Genomic DNA, 20,154 nt, shown 5'->3' on the forward strand with positions numbered 1-20,154 from the left:
GTTCCATTAGACTGAACTTGATTCTTCAAGAGACAAATGAATCTAGTAATTTCTTTATAGGGAAGAAATATAATTACAAAGCTATAGCACACTTTTAATTCCAACTCCACTAAATTATCAATGGAACTTTTAGATTTTATATGGGTGACAGAAAAAGAATAATAAAATTTCTAAAAAAAGTTTATAAAAGTCCTTTTAAGCCTTGATCCCCCTGTCCAGGCCTTGGGAGTTAGTGAAAGAAGGAACATTAAACAGCTAGATTGTTACTGGTAACTGTTTAATTGTATAAATTAAATGTGTCAACAGTAATAGATAATGTAAGAGATTGGAGAAAATGATTTTGATAGTGGTCATGCCAATCATTCAAGGTGCTCAAACAAAGCATGGGAACATGTAACTTTATTTGTGTAGCAACTGATCAGATAAAATCAAGGGTGAACAAAACTCCTTTCATAATGTGTAGCGAATCATTAAACATGAAATGAGCTTCTGAGCTCACCCTGATTGCCTTGAGAGAGAAATAAAATGAGAGAAATAAAATTAAAATAAAGAAGAAATGATAAGGTAAGTAATACTGATGTACATTGTGTTGTGAAATATTATCTATATTTATATAATCATAGAAATGCCTAAATAATTATAAAAAGTATTAATTCATAAATGGCATTAGAATTCCCATAAGCAAAGTTTTCTACAATGTACATTTATTTAAATTTCAGGGATAGCTTTTCTGGGTAAAAATAAAACGAAATATAGCAAGAATACTTTGCTTAATCATTTAATTGTTGAGGATTATGGTTCAAAACGCTTCTTTTAGAGGTGGGACTATAAAACCCAGAAAGGTTAAATGATATGGTCAAGGTCAGTATTTGATTTCCACTTGGTCCAAAGAACAATTCAAATTCAAAGAAAAGAGGTAAAATAGAAACTTTAAAAACACAGATAGATCACTCTAGACATTTTAGTCACAAACAGAGTGTGCAGTTGAAGAGCAGTGAGAGTCTGAACCCTTAAGAAACCAGTGGTAAGATAATAAAGTCTTTATTACAGAGCTATCACTTTGGATTATTTTTATCTCCTTGTTTTGGAAACTAGCTTTCATTTTTAATGTGTACATTCTTTTCCTACAGTTCTTGCATTTTTAAATAGAATTTCAAATTCAGAAAATCTAAATGTGACACTGGGCTTCACACTGAATCCTTATTGTAACAATATTTAGAGAGCATTCTCACAAGCTCATTAATGTAATATTCTGAGTATTTTATTGTTAGATATTACTATAATAAAAGAAAATTATGACTGAATCCCTGCTTTGATGATCTTATGTTCACTAGGAGAGAACGTACTGAATTATATTTCAAGGTACCGTGTGCTAATAACTATGTGACACAGAGGCTCTATTACAAGAGTTTAGTGTAAAAATAGTGATAAAAGAATATTGGCGGCCACAGTGATCTTGTTAAATTAAAGATACGGAATCAAGCAAAATAACTTTATCTGCCAAAGAAAATGTCTGGAAGAAAAGGACATTTTCCCCAAATTCCATAATATATAATAAAGTAGAAAACTAACTGCCAATAGAGATAACAAGAGAATCAGAAGCTAATAACAGAACCTAAAAAGAAAATAAAAGAATATAAAACCTAAGATAATTCCAGTATAATGAGCTCTGGTCAAATCCTTCGTAGAAGGAGACATAGATTCTAATAGTTAGGCAGTATAACACATTGGGATTCTGGAGGTTCTTAGTGGATTGCTAAAAGAGTATAATAAAACAGAGCACTTGGTAGGCATGAATTTTACATTACTTTTGGTGGAATTCTGAGCTTTTGTCATACCTAATTTCTGGGTCTCTGAGAACTACCTTAATCCAGAAGACCCATGAATCAGGTAATTTTCTCTGGTATCTTATATTATCATTCTAAAAGTGATTTAAAAAAATTTTTATAGATCTTTATTGGGGTATAATTGCTTCACGATACTGTGTTAGTTTCTGTTGTACAACAAAGTGAATCAGCCATATGCATACATATATCCCCATATCCTCTCCCTCTTGACCCTGCCTCCCACCCTCCCTATCCCACCCCTCTAGGTCATCACAAAGCACCAAGGTGATCTCCCTGTGCTATGCTGCTGCTTCCCACTAGGTAACTATTTTACATTTGGTAGTATATATATATGTCCATGCCACTCTCTCACTTCATCCCAGCTTCCCCCTCCCCACCCATGTCCTCAAATTCATTCTCTATGTCTACGACTTTATTCCTGCCCTGCCACTAGGTTCATCCGTACCATAATTAAAGTGTTAACCAAGCCAAAAGAGTACTAGGATTCCCCATGATAATTGGATGAGGTACATCTTAAGCACCTCTAATGCCACCAAGTTGCTTAGAGGTTGGAGAATAGCTAAGAAGACATAGTCTTGTCCTCAGGACATTTATATAGCTTTTTAACAACAAACATTAATTTAAAAAACAATTCAGAAATGATGTATGAGAAATGGAGTTAAATACAAAACATGTAACTGTGCAGTATAGATAACACATAATATTGATGGTGTCTGGGAAGGAAGAAAGCACAATATATTTTAAAATTTAGCAAGGTAGATTATAATAAAAGATTTGTTTTGAAGTCAAAGATTTGGGTGAGATTCCCAGATTTATAGTTTTTCCATGTGCTGTCATGGAAGAGCTACATTCCTTCTGGCTCTCAATTTTTTATAAAGGGAATGTATTTTCATATGCCCAGACTTTTTGAAGAATTTTTGTGAATATCCACAGATAAAACATGAGAACTGAAAGGTACTATAAGATATTAATTGGGCATCTGTATTTTAAGGTACTCGATTAAGGAGGTGCTGTGAGCCAAAAAAAAAAAAAATAGGGAAAAGCTTATGGAGGAAGAAAAAAGGCATATTCTATAATATATAGTTCAAGTTTGGGAGTATTTATTACTTAACAAGCACAGTGCTTTATCCTTTATATTTTACTATCACTTATTTCCAATGAATCCCCATTTTAATTCAAAGTTAACATCTGCACTTTATACTTTTTGATATTGGTGTAATATAATTAAACACTGAGAAGAATCCTACTTCACAGTGAAAGATTTACTTACATTTCAGTATTATATCATAAAATAGTTGCAGCATTCCATCACATCATTGATGTATAAAGCAGAGTCCAATTTAGTAATTTATCATTAGGAATATGACTGTCATGCAGATTGGAATTCTCTGATGGTCAAAACTAGGACATACTTCCCCCACAGGCTGACCTAGATAGAAACTCAAATTATGATTATAATCAATTGTTTGTTTGGCAGAATCTGAAGCAGAAAAAGAGGAATGTTATAGTTTGAATATTTAATGGCAATAGACTAAGATGATGAGAATCATTTATTATTATGTTGGAGATTGTCTATACCTGAACTTCCCAAATCATATCACGATGGGCTGATAAAGAAAAATGATATGCTGTGTAAAGCATAATGTGTACTCAACAAATTCTAGAAATTAGAATTTGCTTTCCTGGAATTAGTGTTCCAGGAAACCCAGGTTCAGACTCTGGAATGGTAATACTGAAAAGGTTCCAGTTTCTCCTCACAAGATGTGTGGACATCTCTTTTGTGGCATGCCCAACATCTACAGGGAGGGGGAGCCAGGACAATCAGAATCAGTGAGATTTCAATTTGTGAGAACTGGTGGGAAGCAGAAATCAACTTCCTGGATTGTGAGCTATGGAGGTGGTACCTGACATCTACTAAGGGCACCTGAAAATAAGGCAGACAGGAAAGCAAATGTGAGACAGGAAAAAAGAAAGACCAAGTTCTGATTATAGTATTGAATTCTTACATCAAGCAGTGTCTGAAGTCAACCGTACCTCTTAATTTTTAAGTTATATAAGTTATATATACTTGTAAATTCTCTCTTTCCTTCCCCCCCACTCTTCTAAACCAAACTGCAACCAAAACTAGCTTTACTGATTAACATGGGCAATATCTGGATAGGTTCCCCCAACTTTGATTCCACAGCTGCTTTTTGTGTGTTTCTATTACTGTACAACCCCTCTTAAGATCATCATATTCTTTGTCTATATCAAGGTCATACATTATATAAAAGACAATACTTTGGGGCAGCACTTGCCCTTGTTATTAATCTCTTTGATATGATTTATCCCTTCTCTGACTCATTATGTTGGTCTTAAATTTATTTCTCGAGGGAATTTTGTTTTATTTGTAAGTTCTCCTCAACTTTTTCCCCCTGTACCACTTGCAGGAATAATAATGAATGCAATGAAATAGTTCCAACCGTCTTCTTTTATGTCAATCTCTCTGACTCTATAGGGCACTTTAGGACTCTAGCACATATTCTCTGTATCTTAAGCACCATAACCAGTATCTGGCACCTAATAGGTTTGAAGGTTGTTGGACTTCATCCTAGACAAAATAATCAATCTACTATTTTCTCTTGTTTTGGCTTTTGCTTTCTTTGGACTGCACATGTACTCAAACATTTGGTCTGCCTTTCTATCTTCTCCCCGCAAGAAGAGATGTTCCTGTGATGACTGATGTTTTTAAGAATATAGTAAAATTGTTAATGACTGGTATGGTATTATGGTTTTGACTTTTCAATAGTCATTCCTATTGAATAAGAACTAATTTCAAAAGGATGAATATATAGTGGTGAAATTTAATTGAAGATAGTTTAAGACTATTAGCACTATTTGCCTACTCAAATTCTATCATTAAAGCAACTGTCTTTTCACCTTTTCCTTAAAATTGATATTTCTCTTGCTTATCTTTTTTCCCATCCCAACTGCAAGTATTTTACTTTTCATCCTTCTTGTGGTTTCTCTAGGGCCTCAATAATCAGTAAGTTTCATCTCATAAATAACTGTATTCTACTGAGGGTAACTGTCTGCAGCAAAGCATTGTATACACTGTTTCCTAGATTTGTGAAAAATAGGGCCGAGTTTAGTTAGTAAAATCTGCTGTGGGCATGAGTGGTTACTCATGTACGATAAATTTGCTCTTCCAGATTTAGCCAATGTTTGTATGAAACCATTAAGATGATCTGACTAGCATATATCTACATAGTCTTCAAGTGGCCAGAATTAGAAATTAAGACAGGAACTAGGAATTTTTAAATCTTCAGCAGATTTTTTTATTTAAAAAGTGAAACCTCAGAAACATATTTTACAAAGTTGAAATTTCAGAAATAAAACTTCCATTAAAAAAATGTCTGTTTATACATACTCACCTCTACCCCAATAAGTTTCCAGTGGAGAAATACCAATAGTTTCTTTTAAAAGTTTTAATACTATCACAGTAAAAATATCATTTTTTGGAGGTGGCAAATGTGGGATGCCCTGCACTTAAATATGAACTCTAGCTACTTAAAAGTTTAACTAGCTTGAGGTAGTTAGAATTAGTCAGAAAAAGGCTGACTGTCTTGTGTCTTATGGTAAACAAAATGCATATTCATTAACTAGCCTTTAGAACATATTTATTAACTGGAACCGCTAAGGCTTAGCTCATTCTCAATGGTGTTAACAATGGTGTTACTTATTTCTATGTCCTATTACTACACGTAAAAATGCAACATATTACAGAAGCAGAACAACTTTGTTTTTGGTTCTAACAAGGGAAAAAAGTAAATATAATAGAATTTTATTCCTAATATAAGCAGTCAAAACCTTTCACTTATTCTGCAATTGTCACACATAGGTGACTTTCCCCAGGGCTGGAGGTGGGGAATATTTGGTTGAAAGGAACATAGACGCATGAGTTTTCTCAGTACCAAGTCCTAATTCTACCACAATCACAATGAACTGCTTCTTGACATTTAAAGAAGCATTTCACTTCCAGAAGGTGGCGTTCTAGAACAGTTGGAAACGGGTTTGCTTCCATTTCAAACAAAGCAGAGGTGCATTCAAGTAACATTCAAGTTATCAGAAATTCTGGAAACACAGAGTGGCTATTCAAGCCAAAAAAAAAAAAAAATGTCCTGCTGTCCTTTCTTTGATAGCATTTAAAACTCCAAATATTTTTCTATGTCCATGACCTAACTTATTGTCTGGGAAAACTAGTAATGCAACAGTTTAGATATTGCAGCATTAAAACAAAATGAATGAACAAACATAACAAAACAGAAAGAGTTATATAAATACAGAGAACAAAGAGGTGGTTGCCAGAGGGGAGGGGAGTTGGAGGAAGAAAGAAATAGGTGAGAAAGATTAAGAGGTACAAACTTTTAATTGCAAAATATGAGTCACAGGTATGAAATGTACGATGTGGAGAATATAGTCAATAACTATGAAATACCTTTGTATGGTGACAGATTGTAACTAGCCTTATTGCGGTGATCATTTTGATATGTATAGAAATTTCGAATTACCATGTTGTGTAACAGGAACTAACATAGTGTTGTAGGTCAATTATACTTCAAAAACAAAACAAACTCATAGAAAAAGAGATCAGATTTGTGGTTACCGGACACAAGGGGTGGTGGAAGGGGGAGTTGAATGAAGATGGTCCAAAGGTACAAATTCCCAGTTATAAGATAGGTGAGTGCTGGGGATGTAATGTACAACATGATTAATATAATTAACACTGCTGTACATTATATGTCAAAGTTGTTAGGACAGTGAATCCTAAGAATTCTCATCACAAGAAAAAGAATTTTTTTCTATTTCTTTAAATTTGTATCTACATGGGATGATAGATGTTCACTGAACTTGTGATAATCATTTCATGATGAATGTAAATCAAATCATTATGCTGTGTACCTTAGACTTATACAGTGCTGTATGTCAATTATATCTCAATAAAACTGGAAAAAAAATAGACAAAGATATATAGGGACATAGAAAACTAGGCCAGTTTTACATAAGAGTATATCAGCTTCTGTTTTCACTTTTAATAACATTCATTTATAAATGTATTTGAATAATATTTGATGCCACACAATTATATTATCTGAAAAATATATGCAAAACTATATAATTAACTATGGAAATTTTTGATTTCCCAGTGATTATTTAAAATATACCTGAAATTATAAAATCCTTGACCTGTAATAAGCATATGGAGAAGCTGAAAAAGAGTAAAAAATTAGAAGAGACATAAAAAAAATTTCTTCAGGGAAGGAGATTTCTGTTAATTCTTGAGTTTTCTAAAGAGAGATTTTAGAAATCTTTGCCTAGTGAAAATGTATGTAGCATCACAGAGGTAATGAAGTTTGACTACAGTAATTTGATCCATTTTCTATGCAAAGACAATTTGGGAATATTTGTGATCTTGCCTGAGATTATGAATATTTCCAGCACTTTTATTTATTTCTATCAGCAATAAGAATTTATTCAATGGTCAAAGGAAAATTATGTTTAGAGTGTCAAAGTTCATTTAAACTGTCAGCTAGTAGTTTTCTGAAAGAACTGGAAGTTTTAGTCATAATCATTTATATTCTGAGAACTATTTGTCTCTTTGAGTATTGTTGCTTGCCAGTTGTTATATTACACAAGCCACAAATGCATCACTAATATAACTGTATGTGACCATATTACAGGCTTACTAGAAAGCATATTTGAAATGCATCATGTAAAATGTATTTAGTAAAGCAACTAGTATCACAATGAATTATAGAAGTATACACATCACACCCATTTGTAAAGATAATCTATCTCTGAATATGATAAACTAGAATTTACCTTAAAATAGGGTTGTTCCCAGAAAAATGGATGTAAGAAACATTCAGTTAGAAAGCTATGAAACAAAACTCTTTCAAATATTAACATTTGGAATTAAGTACATCGAATATTCAGATTCAAATCAATGTTTCCAGTTTTCAGACAAATATGGACACACATTACAACAATTCTCTAGGCAGAGTACAACTACTTATGTACAGGCTACAACTGAAGCTATAGAACTAGTACAGTACAAATTTTTAAATTTTGCTCCAAGATTGAAGTGAGGAGGGAACATTATATTTTCATGAAGTTTAACATAATTATACGCTGCATAATACAATTTTAAGACAAAATATAACAGCTTAAATAAATTTTATACTTGCTATATACCAGTACAGACTCCCTTTGTCAATAAGGTACTTTAATGGAAAAGTTTGAGAGAAATTGATGAGAAATTGATGTAATAAATTATATTATTTTTCAGAATTGTATTCTCTTTCTTTACTTAAGTCAATTTAACATACAGTGTATGTTCATAAAGTTATGACACTAAAGAGTTACACTAAGAGTTAAGATTTTAAATACTTTTTAGTTATATCATTTATGGAGAGAGCTGTCTTTTTCAAGAAGTATTTTATTTGCTCCCCAAACAACTATAGAGTATTGATATGGAATGCATTATTTTTACTCTATCTTTAAAGAGAGGCAAATCAATCAAGACAAAATGTCCCCCCACCCCCAAAAAAAGTAAAAAGTAACCTGATATGGGACTTTCACTTCTGGCTATGATAGAGTAATGTTCACCAGCATTACAATTCTGCTGCAAATAACTCTGAAACCAGACAAAACTAGAATACAGAGAACCCAGGGCTATGATCATTGAGAGAAAGGACATTCACAAAATGAGATCTACATTCATCCTAGCTTTTGCTGGGTATCACTTTCCAATTTAAGAAGTGGAGCCAAACACAGAACAGTAACCTCCCTGAGTAGAAGAAGTAAAGATTGGAGTTCTGGGCCACCCAGGTAGCTGTTATTTTCAGGAAAAGGGTACCAGAGAGAAGGCAGCTAGACAGAGACCTTTACAAATCTGAGGAAGTGTCCTCGAGTCTTTGTGTAAATTCTAAGCTGTATGTACATAGAGAAGAGATCCACAGACCTGGTACACTGCCACTGTAGAGCTATAAACCCAACAGAGACTGGGCCTGGCAGTGCTAGGATACATTATAGATCTCATTAGCCAGAGGGGAGAGGCATTGTTGAACATGCCAGGAATTCAGTTGAAACTCCAGAATTGCCAAAACTTAGGAGCAGAGCTAGTCTATCCCCCTACTGTAATAAAGACCAAAATGATCAAGTTGAGACACCAGTAAAGTCCCTCGGCTGCCAGAGCAAAATTAAAGACTCTTCACAGTCTTATGGCATAATCCAGAAGATCTATAAAGGTGGAACTAATCTATTGTGATAGAATTTGGGACCGTAATTGTGTCGGGGAGGAGAGGTGGGAATTGTTTTGGAAGGGCTGTGATGTAACTTTCCCTGGATGATGAAAATGTCCTATATCTTGACAGGGCTTTGAGTTAAACAGACCTACCTGTTCTTCAAAACTCACCAAACTGTGCAATTAATATCTATACATTTCACTGCATGTAAATTATGTCTCAAAAAAGATAATGTTAAAAAGAAATTTTTAAAAATTTTAAAAAAGAATTAGAAAAAAGATAATGTTAAACAAGGTAATAGAGAAAAAGAGAGGGCAAGTTTTAAAGTTATGCTAAAAATTGTTATGGGATGGAAAAGGAATTTCCTGCATTGCTGTATTAATTCTGGCTTCCAAAGGCAACAAAATGAATAAAGGAATAAATGTCAGTAACGGAAAAAAAACACCTTTTTTATGAATGCACGTAGTTAGTAGAAATAATACAATAAAAGTATGGAAATACAAAAAGACCCAGAAGCAGGATCAAGATCTATTGACAATGAATTCTTAAAATAAATGTATTGGGGGCTTCCCTGGTGGCGCAGTGGTTGAGAGTCCGCCTGCCGATGCAGGGGACGTGGGTTCGTGCCCTGGTCCGGGAAGATCCCACATGCCGCAGAGTGGCTGGGCCCGTGAGCCATGGCCGCTGGGCCTGCACGTCCGGAGCCTGTGCTCCGCAACGGGAGAGGCCACAGCAGTGAGAGGCCCGTGTACCGCAAAAATAAATAAATAAATAAATAAATAAATAAATAAAAATAAATGTATTGGTGCTTAATATGTTCAAAAACAAGAGGATGTGAATAAAACACAGACTCTATAATATAGGAGAGTAAATATACATATATACACATTATAATACAAGGCAGAAAGTAGTAAATGCCTCAAAAGTTGATGATATGAGAGCAATGCAATTTCAGAAGAACAAGAGAGGATATCAAGAAGGGTTTGGATTCCAAGGTAAATAAATATAGACTCAAAAAGGAAACTAGCCACCCTGATGTCCACGGTCACTGTCCTCTATAGTCGTAGCACAACGATATCCTCAAAGCCCTAAAAGTATCCACGTATTTCCCAAATGCCCACAATGTAATTCCAGTTTGATGATCACTAACCCTTATGCTTCAAATTCTAATCAGCTACCATACAGTAAAATACAACTTCAAATAATTTTCTTTGCTTTCAAAAGAACAGTTCAGCCAAATTTTGTCTTCTGGTCTCCCCTCCTCAGGCTTCATCCTTGAGCTCTGCTCTCACCCTGGCAGCCCTATTAGCCGTAAGGCAGAATTTTCTCAGGCTGCTTCAGAGAGACAAACCCGAGCAACAGAAAAAGAGTGCATATTAAGCCCTTTGGTCTTGAATTTAAGAAAATGAGCAATTTACTTTAATTGACAAATTTGGGAATAGAGATGGAATACATGTTTTGGTTTTGGTTTTATTTTTTTTTAATGTAGAGGAATCTTCTCATCATATTATGCTGAGGGGAAATAAAAGTCTGAATTCCTTTTAAAATCAATCCACTATTTCTTTTTGTGTACTCTATACACACTCTGAACATTAACTTTACATACACTTAACAAGCTAAGATAGTTTTTCAGTTGTTATTATTTTGTTTTTTCCAGGATGGAAATTAGACTTTATAAAATGACATTTCAAGTAGTCCATGTATGGACCATATTTCTCAGCTTTATACCAAACTATGTGAAAAGTTGTAGTAGTCTATAATGTGTGAACCTGTGATAAAATGTTTATTAGAATGAATTTAATGATTATTGGCATCAATATTCAATGCATGAATTCTTCATTGTAAATATTCTCTTCTCGAAATAATAATTCGAGAACAATTAAATTTTTATTCTAAATTTATGGAATATGAGTACTTTGTGCAATTTTTATTTTAAACATGCACCTAGAGATAGTGTGAATCTCTGATTCGATTTTTCTAAGTAACGTTAAGTAAAATTTTAGGGAAAATAATCATTTCAATCTGTGTATACGGTGGTAGTTAATGTAGTATTAACTTAAACTCTATAACAAAGACTCAAAACACAGCAGTATAAACAAGATAGAATGTTCTCTCTTGCATTTTCTCTCTTTTCTTTATAACTAAGGTAAGAATGAGAACCAGCAATTCAGCTTTACCATTGTCAGGAGCAGGTATCCATTTCCAAGGTGGCTACTCTATCCATCGTCATCTCCCAGGTGTGTGTGTGTGTGTGTGTGTGTGTGTGTGTTTTAAGAAGGAGGGGCAGACAGGAGGGTCCACACACCATCCTTTTATGGGCACAACTGGAAAAATCACATATTTCACATTTCATTGAGTAGAACCAGTAATTTGCCCACATCTCACTGAAAGGGAGGCTGGGAAATGTGGCCTTTGACTGGCTGGCCATTTACTATGGGAGCGGAAAAAGACACTGGGACACAATTTGCAACCTGCCACCAAAAATCCAGGTGTGCACTTCTTCCCACTTACCTACCCCCTCTACACACACATACACCCAATATTATAAAGTCCCATTCGAAAAAAAAAAAAAAAAAAGGAACAGTACAGTGTTGGAGGTATAGTGATGAGCACAGCTGCCTTCCAAAAACATGGAATAGGAAAATAACAGCTGTCATTTTTCAAAACAATGATCAAATACTACCAGATATGAATTTTAAACATTCCCTGCTCTGGCAGTGAAATAATTTCCTTGACTAGGTCCTGACTATATTATCTGGAAGAAATTTCTTTGTCCCTTGTCATTTATAGTTCCTGTTTTCTTTACTTTGGGATGTTTTTCTTTGTCCATTATTTCTATTACCATAAGGACTGGTTTGCTTGTGACAGTTCTGATTTATATGCATTGTCCTGGTGTAATATCAATATTGAATGAATGAATTACTTGTTCTAAATATGTGTCCCTTTCTCTCTTGAAAGTGTCTGAATACCTTATAATTATCTCTTTAAGAGAGAATTGCACTCTATTCTCTCCTTGGAGACTGTACAGATTTCTGGGCTATATTCTGCAAGGCCAGTTGGGAGGCTTCTGGATTTGCTTCAAAGGTCAAACATGCATTGGTTTTTGCAGATCAATACAATCCCTAAAAAATTCAGTATGCTTTTGTTCTACTGACAGTCAGATCCACAGGTACATAACCATAACCAGAGATCTAATCCAGAGAATGTTCCTATGCTTACAGACTATCCTCTTATATTTTCTGGTTTCTTTGTTCAGAACACTTTTGCTTTCCCTCAATTTAGTTGTGTCTGCTTTGATGCTCTCTGAAAATATTAGCTGAGTTAAGAAAGCATCACCCTTAATCTAACCTTTGAAACTAGAATGGACCCCAATTAACAGAGATGTTTTAATGTAGGCACTTGAGGACACCAGAGGTTATTTACTAGTAAAGCTGCTACTTTAAAATCACATCTCATGGGCTTCCCTGGTGGCGCAGTGGTTGAGAGTCCACCTGCCGATGCAGGGGACACGGGTTCGTGCCCCGGTCCGGCAAGATCCCACATGCTGAGTAGCGACTGGGCCCGTGAGTCATGGCCGCTGAGCCTGCGCGTCCGGAGCCTGTGCTCCGCAATGGGAGAGGCCACAACAGTGAGAGGCCCGCATACCGAAAAAAAAAATAATAAATAAAATAAAATAAAATAAAATCACGCTCATAACCAGCCCAAGTACATCTTGTCACAGAACTTTGCACAACAAGAAATAGCCAACCTATATAAACATTCTGTGATTTTTTAACATTCTGAGATTTTCAAACAATTCACAGAGGTTACATGTTCTTTTGTCAAGTAGTCTACCTTTTTAAGGATTACAAGTGACAGTTTTACCAAATGTTTTATCAGGACATAAGAAGGATCACTGGCTTTCCAGCCTGCAATATTGGTATTCTTGTCACCTACTACCCAACTCTTAGACCAATGCCTCATTTTTTTTTATTTTGGTAGAATTCCACTTCTAGTAACCGAATTACGTTTTATTTAAGAATAAGATGTTATTTTTTAAAAGCAAGAGAGAGTCTAAAATCCAGCATTTTAAACAGGATAGAAATGTGTGTCTCATAAAGTAATTCAAAGGTAGGTGGTTCATTACTGGCAGAACACTCTACACTTTCAACATGTGACTTCTGTCCCTAGATTCAGGGAAGGTATTCTACGTTTGCCATCTCATAGCAACTATAAAGTATCACAGTATTGTATGATCTGTCATTTTAAGGACAAAAACCAAAAGTACCAAATATAATATCTGTTTAAGTTCTATTATCTAAAAAACAGACACATGGTCATACCTTTCCATAAGGGAGGCTGAGAAAGGCAGTCATTAATTGTATATGTGACCAGTTGAAACTCTACTATTAGAAAGAGGTGACCAGATATTGGGCAACAACTCACAGTCTGACACACTATTGTGTTATTCAAAAACAAATCTAACTATTTAAAGCAGGGAAGAAAGATTTAATACAGAGAATAAAGTACTTTCAAAATTAATAGCAGGAATAGCCAAAGTTGTGGGCTCTGGACTGGAACACAACACTACAGAACTGACACATCCAGGGACTGAGGCCACCACTGGAACAACTAAGTATGCACATTCCACTTTAAAAGCAATTCCATAATCAGAAAGCTGGGAACTAGCTGTCATCACTACTTTTGCAACAGCTGCCTCTCAACATGGAGGGAAGTGGATAACGTACAATGGAGTATTGCTTTAGAAACCAAGATCTTGCTAGTAGAAAAAAAAAATCCAAAGCAATGCCAATATTCTTTGCTTCCACCTTCTAAAATCTGTGCAAATACATTTTACTGGTAGAACCTAATTCTCTCCCTGACTCTTGGTTTTAAAGGCACATGGGAAATATCACTTTAAGCTTTTCAGAAACTTTAGTCAGACACACACATGAAGAAGGTTGGAATGGTGTTTAATGAATCAATCCACGGCACCACCAGTGCTATTAATCAACAACAGGCACTCCAGCAGAGCAGATATTGTTAGTGTTATTTTATTCCAACTGAATACTCTAAATGAACCTTTCGTCTGTGTCTATTCTTTAGTAACTGAATCATCATTTAAAATAAAATAATTGGATTAATTTCTCCAAAAAAAATGTCAAGAAACTCAGCTTGTGTAAGGTTTGGACATATCAATATCAATTTCTCAGTCCTGTATACTAGACTTTAAACAAATACTATTTTTAAAGGTCTGAAAGTTCTATCTGTATAAAGACTTCATGTTCTATTAATTCACTTTTCCCCTTCTCCCAAGCTAAAGTGAATGAAAGATAAGCAATTTACTTTTAATATAGTAGCAATGTAGCTAGCATTTAATTTCAAAAAAACATAATAGACATTTCCCTTTATTTGTCAGTTTCCTAATATTTGAAATAGGAATATGCAAATAACTTTATCATATCTGCAACTGCTTTTATTTGTTTTTCAAAGAGGTGCTAGCTAGAGTCAGGTCACTCTACTAGGAAACAAAGTGAGGGGTAGAAAGTTGTACTATACCCTCCATGATAGCAGGGACCTTGCCAGTCTTGTTCGTCACACTATACCCAGCACCAAGCACTGCTAAGCACCCACTAGATACATTTTAAGAATTCTTGACTTAATAAGTGAGGTCCTACTTTCAAAACGGTTTATATAAATAATATTAGGAAGATAATGAGGGGTAAGGAAAATGCTGAGCATATATAAAACACACATGTAGCTAGTCTCAAGGCTGTGGATCATAACTCTTTGTAGTCAATTTTCAAGATGACTGTTAAATTTTATCCTGCTGGTAAGGTCACTGTTGAAGATTCTTTCTCAGGTCTGAGGCAAGACTGCAGACTGACCAGTAGGGACACTTACAGAACTTATCTTGGAATGAGTGTTCTGAAAATTAAGTCATTTCGAACAAATAAATTATCTTTACTATAGAGTGGGGGGGAAACAATACATTCAATCAGATATATGTACTTGGACATTGATTTCTTAATCCAACAAGCAGGAAAGTTTTAGGAGGCTATTCACCAAGCCACTTAAAACTCTTGTTTCTAACATCTTTTTAAACTTTGCCTCAAAACAAAATGCATAGACAAAATAACCTAAAGTAACGTTAACACAACACCAAGAAAATGAAATAAACTGACACTGTAAAGATTGTCTTTTTTTCCCGAAAGATGTGCAATTTCAGTTTTGAAGCCTGATCACTTTGTCTTAAATGTTTGTCTAGAAAATGAGTAGACTACTATGTAGAAGAGAAGGCTTTACTTGTTTAAGTAGTAGGCATAGAACAAAGTCATGGAAAAATAAATTGTAGAAATGGCATGGTTGTCCATCTGATTTTATTTTTAATTAAGAGATCTACTAAAATAGGTATGCATACATATTAAGTAAGGAAATAGATGGTATTGAAGTGCATATTTTCAAAGAAATCGAAGTACAAGGAACATTTTGGTACCTTTCTTGTTAATAAATAATGACTATCAAACTGTGTTAACACTAATCTTTCAGTTTTGCCAAGATTAGATTGTCCCTTTTCAAACAGTCCAGCTATCTTAGCTTCTCCTCCAAAATGCACGAGTCTACCATAAGAGATTTGTAGGTACAAAAATTTCCGATTTTTCAAGGGTTTATTTTCTTAAAAATTAGCGATATACTTTAGGAATTAATTTAAAGAGAGACTAAATGTTTAGCATAAATGTATTGAAAAAAGTCACTACATGTAAAGTGATTTTTAAGCCCCTCTACCTCTCCAGAGTTCCAAAGTTAAGAATTACAATCTAAGCTATTATTAAAATATAAAGGTGCAAACATTTCCACGTATCACCACTGTCCATTTCTACTTAAGCTTCCACTCTGTCTTGACCTCTCACACCTGTGTTGCACTATAAGGAAAGGAGTGCAAGGGGGAATGTACAATTTTGTGACTTTCATGTTATAAATAGCTTTTCCTAAGCAGCGCTGAAAGTGAATATAATTTTTAATTTTCTGTTGTCTATCCTTCCATTCAAGATATCAATCTTAAAAAAAACCACTAATATAAAATTAAAAGGAAGGAAAAAAGAGAAAAGGATGAGGATCCTATTATTTATCTTAGTAACAAAAAAGTTACCTGATATATTTTTGGTTCCTAAAACTTTCCCCAGTGAAGCAAACACGCTTCTGACTGAACCTAGTTCCTGGATCCAACTAGATAATTTTATGTGTTGCCCCCAAATCTCCACACATTGTTCATTATCAACAGCAACATACCAAAACAACAGCAAACTATCCACATCTGCTTTCTTGCTAACCTTGTAAATATTCCTTTTTATTTCTGTTTCTTTCAAATATGTTTAGATAATAAAAATTATTTTTTAAGACTTTTTTTGAGGTGGACCATTTTTAAAGTCTTTATTGATTTGTTACAATATCGCTTCTGTTTTAGGTTTTGGCTTTTTGGTCACGAGGCATGTGGGATCCTAGCTCCCTGACCAGGGATTGAACCCACACCTCCTGCACCAGAAGGCAAAGTCCCAACCACTGGACCACCAGGGAAGTCACCTAAAAATTATTTTTAAGTTGAAATTTACTATGGATTCTGAGCTTGAACCAAAAAAAAAATTGACATTTTCCTAAACTAGAAAAAAAATGAACATATTAAATCCTAATTAAGTGAAGAAAATAACATAGCAGTTAAACTCACAGAAGGGCTAGAGTAGCATTTTCAAGGGCTCAACTCTGCTTCTTTGAACTGAAACCACTGGTCCCCCTGTCCCCATCCACTCCCACATTCAAAGGCATGATAACATGAGCAAAAGTACTTTGAGGGGAGATATGTTCACCCTACACAGTTTTTTTCAAATACATATTTTTGTTTGCATATTGATGTTCAATGTCTTCTGGCGCAAAATCTGTTTAGCACAGAGAAGCTAATTCATTGTTAGGTTTTTGGCTTAAATCCTGCATTCATTATGTAAACTCCTTTTTTCCACATAATCCTCCAAGGTTTGATGAAAATAGATCCCTAAACATGTCCAACCTGCCAAACAGGAATAAAAGCTTCCAGTAGAAGCATACCGCTCCTTTAAAATAGGAGTGTTGTAGCTTGTATAAGCATATTTCACTCTTGGAAAGAAATGAGATCATGTTTCATTTCAGGAAGATGTATGCTTCAGGTAAGAGACTGAAACAAACTTTCTATACTTAACTGAAAACATAGGAGAATATTTGAATTCAAATGTATTGCTGAAGTGAAGTAGCTCTTTAATTATATTGCAAAACTTAAGTGGTAGATGAGTTTCAATTCTCAGTAGGTTTCTAAATATTTTCCAGAAGATAGATCTTTCCTGAAGAACTGACTGCACCTTGATTATGCCTTATCTTCCCCTCTCCTTCCTTCTCTCTCTCCGACTGACCCCACTGACTGCACTGAGATCATTTCCTTTATATCATCTCTTAACTGCTCACTTTCATGTCTGTCTGAGTCTTGGGCCAATTAGTCATGTCTGCTGGGAGATATTTTCTTTGTGCACATTTTCTTCAATGTCTTGAGCCAGTGCCTGTAGTCTATACACTGTGCGCTGCTGATGACTCCAGAAAGAAATTCTTATTAAATGAAGGGTGGATATTCTTAACAAATGGGCTCCAAACTGACAAGAGTTCCTTCTGAGGAAGCAGCTGCTTTCTTTCTGTTCTGTTACTCCATACGGGGCTCCTGCCCTGTTCTGTCTGCCTATCTCTGTACTGGCAGCTCATGAAGGCCAATACAAACAGGGTATGGGACCCAACTGTCCCCTTACATTCTTACCTGGCAAACAACTACATTTCTGCTACTTGAGTTTGAAGATAGAAATGATAGGCCCCACTTTAAAAAAAATAATCATAATATACATGTGATACCATTAAACTTTTAAAATGAATTATCTGATTATCTAATTGTAATACTGTATATCCAGTAACAGACAGAGAGAGGTTCAAGAGCACGTTGCCTACGTTATAAATAACATCATCTACGTCATTAATAGCATGCAGAGCTTGGATTCGAATCAAGGTTTTCTTATTCCAACTCAAGGGCTCTTTCCATGACGTATTACTCATACTGCCATTTACACAACATACAAAGCAAGTCTGTGAAATGAGCAGAAGGAAAAGAGTATTGTGATTGAGCTGGGAAAATAAAACAAGATAGCTTTCTTCATCCAGCTCCTATAGAAAAGGATCATATTAAGTAGGTGAGTTCACAGATGGAATGAACAAGCTCATATGTTGCCTGGATGAAACTTCAGGCCCTGATTTCATGTTATTTTCTGTCGGAGCTGGAATTGTTTTGGTCGTGAGGAAGCCTTCTTTAAGTAAGCAAAAAAGCAGAGTATAATTCTCTTGGAGCTTAGAAAGAAATGGCCATTTCCTATATAGAAAAGTATTGCATTGTATTTCTAACTAAATTACTACCTTTTTTTCTTAATTTATGATCTGATGAAATGATATACCATAATCATAGCAGAAAATGAATTATAGTTATTTAGGTATAAATCAATTTTAACTGCTATCAGCCATTAGCAATAGTCCTTTTATGACACAGTTTTCCATTTTAAGTTATTAGCCTTTATTTTTTTGTTGGATGTAATATTTTCAAGAATTATTTTCAGCTACAGAATAAGGGTAATGTGTATCTTTGAACTTCTCTTGCACAAAATGCTTTTCTTGACCACTTTATTTTGTATTTCTAAATATTTTCCAACTTTATTGTGATTCTTTTTCTTCTTGAGTTATTTAGAAATGTTTTTAAGTTGAAAACATGAGTTCTTTTGTAAATTATCTTATTTTTACTAATATTTAACTACATTAGAGTCAGAGAGAATAGTCTATGTCATACTGACTTTGAATTATGCTAAAAGTAGCCAAATATACCATCAGTTTTCTTAAGTTATACATGTCCTTGAAAAGAATATGTAATTTCCATTTACTGAATGCAATATTCTATGTACATTCATTACATCAAGCCTGTTAATTTTTTTCAATTTTTTATATGCCTAATGATATTTTTGTCTAATTGATCTATAAATCATGTGGGATTTTTATTAAATCCTTCCATTATGAAGGTAGATTTGTCAGTTTCTCTTGTATTGATAGAACTATAATGTGTTGTCTTATAAATTTTGAAGGAATTATTTTTAGTACATATCTGAGATACCCATCGGGTGAATTGAATCTTTTACTTCTATAAAATGCTCCTCTTCACCTCCAGACGTTTTTTGGGGGGTGGGGTTGTTTGGTTGATTGATTTGTGGTTGTTTTTGCCGGTAAGCCTGTTTTAAATATAACTACACCAGGTTTCTGTTGTTGCTGTTCTTACTATTAATATTTGCCTGGGATATCTTTTTCCATCCTTTTAATTTTAAGCAATACTTATCCTTGTGTTTCTGATATGTCTCTTTAGCTTTTTCCCCCATTTTAAAAAACAATGTAACAATCCAGATATTCTATATAATATATTCAGTCCATTTACATTTATGGATTTCTGAAATACACTTTTTCATTCCTACCATCTTAGAGAATGTTTATATTTGTACCATTTCCTATGTTTTTCCTGTCACCATTGGACCCTCTTCCTAATTGATCAAGTGTTGTTGCTGGTTTTCTGGGGGTTTTTTCATTTGTTTTTCTCTTTCTACTTGTAGGAAGATACACCCTCTATTATCTTAGTGGTTATATCTAAAAATGTAACATGAATTCTTGAAAAATCTAGTTATCTATATCTATACTTCCTCCTAGACAATACAAGCAACTTAAGAAACCTGGATCACCCGATCCCAATTTATATAGCCTTGTGGTCTAGTATTTAATTATATCTAATTTATTTTGATCTCTATATTTGAAATTATTACTATTTGTAGAGCCAATATTAGTTTAGAACTATCAACATATTTACCACAATCTGTATTCACCATACCTGAGAACATGATCTTATTTTGCTCTGCTTCTTGAAAGACAGGCTTACATTCCTCATCAGATTTTTTTCC

The sequence above is a fragment of the Mesoplodon bidens genome (assembly GCF_964165515.1).
Source record: "Mesoplodon bidens genome assembly, chromosome: 11".
Classification (NCBI taxonomy): domain Eukaryota; kingdom Metazoa; phylum Chordata; class Mammalia; order Artiodactyla; family Ziphiidae; genus Mesoplodon; species Mesoplodon bidens.